The sequence below is a fragment of the Delphinus delphis genome, chromosome 12 (assembly GCF_949987515.2).
Source record: "Delphinus delphis chromosome 12, mDelDel1.2, whole genome shotgun sequence".
NCBI classification, from domain to species: Eukaryota; Metazoa; Chordata; class Mammalia; order Artiodactyla; family Delphinidae; genus Delphinus; species Delphinus delphis.
This window is the reverse complement of record NC_082694.2, coordinates 30,843,822-30,849,074: the sequence shown is the minus strand read 5'-3', so window position 1 is coordinate 30,849,074 and position 5,253 is coordinate 30,843,822. Positions and strand designations below refer to the sequence as shown.

The 5,253-nt window shown below is 43.7% G+C and overlaps 1 non-coding gene across 1 annotated transcript; it reads left to right on the top strand.

The window, feature by feature from the left end:
• The first annotated feature begins 1,842 nt into the window (after window positions 1-1,842).
• LOC132435703 (small nucleolar RNA SNORA57) lies at window positions 1,843-1,991 on the top strand. The gene has a single exon (XR_009521645.1). It is a non-coding gene; the product is annotated as a small nucleolar RNA SNORA57 (small nucleolar RNA).
• The last annotated feature ends 3,262 nt before the right edge of the window (window positions 1,992-5,253 follow it).

Here is a 5,253-nt window from a genome sequence, read left to right as displayed (position 1 = left end):
TTGTCCCCTCCAGGTCTAGAGATAGTAACAGCTCCCCAGATTGCTCGCCTGTGGTACAGTGCAGGATTGTTGCTTTGCCTTAATCCTGTCCTCATTCACTGTAATTGATCTCTTTATCTCACTCTCCTCAATTAGCTGACTGCTGGGCGCACCCTCTCTTTCCAACTCACACTTCCTTTGAGTCCTTTGTGCCCTGGTCCTAGTTTTATAAAAGTCTTGCCCAGCTTGAGGAGTCCCACTGGGCCTTTCAGGGGTTGCTTCCCTGAGGCCCTTCCTGGCCCTGGGGTTGTGAGGGTAGAATAAGGTTTTATAAGCAATTATGCAGCCCCTTCATTCCCCCCAGAGGCCCTAAAATGCTCTGGAATGAAAAGGTGATAAATAGGTTTTGTAGACTGTTTGGAGGGCCCAGGTGCCTTTAGAACAAGAATCAGAATAGGACAATGCCTGGGACCTGTTATTTTGTTACCAAGGCTGTTGCCCCAGAGTCATACCCCAGCCCCTCTCTCAAAAAAAAACCCAGTTACTCTTGGGGACTTCCCTGGTGGTCCGGTGGGTAAGACTCCCCGCTCCCAATGCAGGGGCCCTGGCTTCGATCCCTGATCGGGGAACTAGATCCCACATGCATGCCACAACTAAGAGTTCATATGCCGCAACTAAGGAGTCCACATGCCACAACTAAGAAGCCTGCATACTGCCACTAAGAAGCCCACATGCTGCAACGAAGACCTAGCACAGCCAAAAAAAAAAAAGAAAGAAACCAATTACTCTTATCTAAGTTTCAGGAGGGAGCTGCAAAGAGCAAAACAAACCAAGAACTGGTTAGAACAAATTAGACCCAAGGTGGCAGAAGATTTGACTTCAGCTGGACCTTGAGCCTCATTATACGCTCATTGTAATACATTAGCATGCTAAATGACACACCCACCGGTGCCATGACAGTTGACGATTGCCATGACAACAACTGGAAAACTCACACAAGGACTGAAAAGGAGAGCTGCATTAGTTCCAGGACCAAACCACACCCCTGTTCTCGGATAACCCATGAATATTCATTCCTCTCAGTCTTTCCAAATCTCTCCCTTTTACCTTGACCCTTCTATATATTTGGTGTCTCCACCCAAATTGGGTAGAGAAGTTGATTTGTGAACTAGGTTCCCAATTCTCCATTCTTTGGCCATTGAATAAAGCTTGTGCTATTCCAGTCATTGGTTTCGTTATTGGCTGCGAATTCGATTGGAAAAAGAACTTCCCTGACTGAGACAAGGGGTCTCAGTCCAGGCTCGGAACCCTGGTTAACCAATTTCGTGACACTTTTACCCACTGCTCACAGCCCCCCTGCTCTCTCCTCCAGAATTCTTATACCACAGGGTATAGGGGCAGTGATCTGGTTGGAAGAGGGTTGAGAAGACTTAGGAAACTTGTCTTGAAACTGCAATTGCAGGGTTTTGCTGGAGATTCAGTGTTTTATGAGGAGGCTTGTGGGGTGTGGTAGTGAGGAGAGGGTGTTGATGAAGGTCTGAGCCTTGCCCACTCACTCCTTAGCGTGGCCACTGGCTCCCCCTTTTGTTAGAAACTGGCCATGCCAGTTCCCAAATAAAAAAATTATAAACGAATGTAATTCAAGTTGTAGGGGAGCCATACTTGCTACCCCAAAATGTCTCTTTGGCGTGCAGACTATTTCGAACTGGAAAACATCAAGGCCCAAAAGATTCAGGAAAAAGCTTTGACCTTCCTCCTAACTGCCTAAAAGAATGTAGATAGAGGATGTGTTCCAGCAAAGACGTTATCACCGTAGATAACTACAGAGTGAATTAGGTGTGTAGACGGGGAGGAGCCTAGCAAAGTCCTTTTCTTGGCGGGGATTGGGCGTGCGGTCTCGGTCCGAGTAACGTACGGAGGTAGAGGGAAAGGGCTTCGGCCCCCTCCGCGTCATGTCTTCGGTACCGGCGGCCTCCATTCCGCGGGTTCTATCCTCAAGCGCTGGGACACAGGGGAAAAAAAAAAAAAAAATTCCACTCTGTGTCCCATTGTCTCTGCATGGCCCAGCAATATTTATTTACCAAACATTTGCTTTTCCATCTCCATGTCAACTGCCTTCCTCCCCTTTGAAGTCCCAAACCACTACCTTCAATATTCTCTTTTGTCTTTAACTGAAGATGGCATTTAAAGTGAGAGTTTCAGCCATTTTGGCTTGTTATTCAGTTTTTCTGGGTTTCTTCCAAGTACACGTGTTATTCAACTCTTATGTGATTTTCTTCTGTTAATCTGTCTCATGTCAATTTAATTCTTAGACCAGCCAGAATAACCTAGAAAGGTAGAGAAAAGTGTTTTCCTCCCTGACAAAGTCGAACTTTGAGAAGGATTTTCATGGAATTTGACAAAACTAATATTAAAGTGTAAAGGATAAAAGAAAATAAAGTGTAAAGGATCAAGAATTGCTAAGACAATTTTGAAGAAGAATGTGGTGAAGATATTCTTCTTTAAGTTATTAAGACATCATAGGGAATTCCCTGGGAGTCCAGTGTTAAGATTCAGTGCTTTCACTGCCGAGGGGCTGGGCTTGATCCCTGGTTGGAGAGCTAAGATCCCACAAGCTGCGCGGCATGGCCAAAAGAAAAAAAGACTTCATAAAATGTAGAACTTAAAACTGAATTTTAAGGGATGAATTTCTGAGGTATCCAATGTATATGGGAGCTTGAATTTAATGGCAGAGGAACTTGAATTTAATGGCAGAAGTGCTACGGAGTATAGGGAATAATTAACTATTCCATAAATGTTCTGGAACCTGTGGCTCTCTATGGAGAATATAAAAATAAATCCCTACCTCACATCACACACAAAATAAATATCACACGGATTAAAGCCCAAATGTGGAAGAAAAGCATATAACTTTAAAAGGAAGAGTATTTTTGTGGGGCAGAGATAGATTTCTCAAATAAAACAAAAAATTCCCATGAACTATAAAGGAACATTTGACAACATTAAAATTAAAACGCTGCAAATACTAAAACACATCATAACCAAAGGCACAACCTTTGAAAGAATGACATAGCCCGAGGACATGACATAAACTGATTAGAACCAAATGGGTCCAAGATGGCAGACAAGTCAACTTCCACTAGACCTTGAGCCTCAGTATATGCTCACGTCAGCAAGCTAAATGACACACTCACAGGCGCCATGACAGTTCCAAGCCCAACCATAAGCATCAAAAAGTGGGCGGTGGCCCAGTTCCTGGAAATCCCCGCCCCTTACTAAAATAGCTGGAATACTCCTCCCACTCATTAGCCTAGGAAATTACCCACTCCTATAAAAACTGACAACCCCATACCCTGGTGCTCTTCTCACCTTCTGAGATGGCCCACACTCTGCCTGTGGAGTGTGTTTCTCCCAAGGCCACTCTCGCCTTCTGAGGTGGCCCACACTCTGTGGAGTGTGTTTCTCTCTAAATAAATCCACTTCTTACCTATCACTTTGTCTCTCACTGAATTCTTTCTGTGATGAGACATCAAGAACCTGAGCTTCATTAAGTCCTGAAACCAGGTGTGTGATCTCAGTTGGCAGACTGCTGGTTTTGTCTGGGTTTGAGTCCCAGCTGCATGGGTTTATGTTGGGTTTGAGTCCCGGCACATGGGTTCAAGTCCAATCTGAGGTGCACAGTTTCAAAAAGACAAGCTGTAGACTGAGCAAAGATATCTGCCATATATATAACTGACAAATAATTAGTACCCAGAATACACATCAAGAAATAAAAGACAAATAACCCAGTAAAAGTTGTTGTTTGGATAGGAATGGGTGGTTAGTAGAGAAAGAACCTGAATATTCATAAACGAACGGACAGATGCTCAACTTCACTGGTAGTCAGAGAAATGCCCACTAAAACAGCATTTTATATGCTGAAAAAATATCAAGTCTGGTATCTCAAGGGTTGGTGAGGAGCTGGTAAATGGGAATGCTGGTAGGAAATAAATTATTTCAACTGTTTTGAAGAATAATTTGTCAATGTCTAGGGGAGTTGAATATATACCTTATGACCCAAGAATTCCGCTCTAGCCCATCCCCTAGAGAAACTCTCACACTAGTGCACAATTCAATGTGAGTAAGAATGGCCACTGTGGTTCCTTTGCTGAGGTGAAAAGTGGAAACAACTTAAATGTCCTTCAGTAGGTCCATGCTATGGTTTTTGTTTTGTTTTTAATCTCTCTCTCTCTGCCTGGAACTGGTGGGGCGAGTGTGGTAGGGGCCCCAGGACTGGGATCAATGTGAGCAAGAAGCACAAGTAGGGCAAATGCCTCTATGAGGAACGTGTACAGAAGCCTCTGAAGCTGGTACTAAAAGGAGAAGGAAACAAGGCCACTGGCAGGTCAGGACACAATTTTTTTTAAACATCTTTATTGGAGTATAATTGCTTTACAATGGTGTATTAGTTTCTGCTTTATAACAAAGTGAATCAGCTATACATATACATATATCCCCATATCTCCTCCCTCTTGCGTCTCCCTCCCACCCTCCCTATCCCACCCCTCTAGGTGGACACAAAGCACCGAGCTGATCTCCCTTTGCTACACGGCTGCTTCCCACTAGCTATCTATTTTACATTTGGTAGTATATATAAGTCCATGCCACTCTCTCACTTCATCCCAGCTTACCCTTCCCCCTCCCCACGTCCTCAAGTCCATTCTCTATAGGACACAATTTAAAAAAAATAACAGCTTTCGAGTTCCCTGGTGGTCCAGTGGTTAAGACTCTGTGCTTCCAATGCAGGGGGCACGGGTTCAATCCCTGGTTGGGGAAGTTCCGCATGCTGTGTGGTGAGGACAAAACAACAAAACAAACAAACAAACACCCCAGCTTTATTGAGATATAATTCACATGCCAAACAATTCACCCAATCTGAAGTATACAATTTGATATTTTTTAGTATGTTTGAATAATTGTACAACCATCACCATCATCAATCACTGTTGACTCTATTTTATTTTTTGGCTTAACACAAAGAAATTAATTCTCTTATGGAGAGGCTAGAAGTCAAAAAACATCATGACAGGGTTGGTTCCCTCTGGAACCCCTGAGGAAGAATCTGTTCCATGCCTCTCTCCTAGCTTCTGCTAGCAATCCTTAGCATTCCTTGGCTTATGGCTGCAACATGCCAACCCTTGCCTCTATCTTCACATGGTCTCCTTCTTTGTATGTCTTTGTGTGTCTTCTCTTCTTATAAGGACACTAGTCATTGGATTTAGGGTCCTCTCTAAT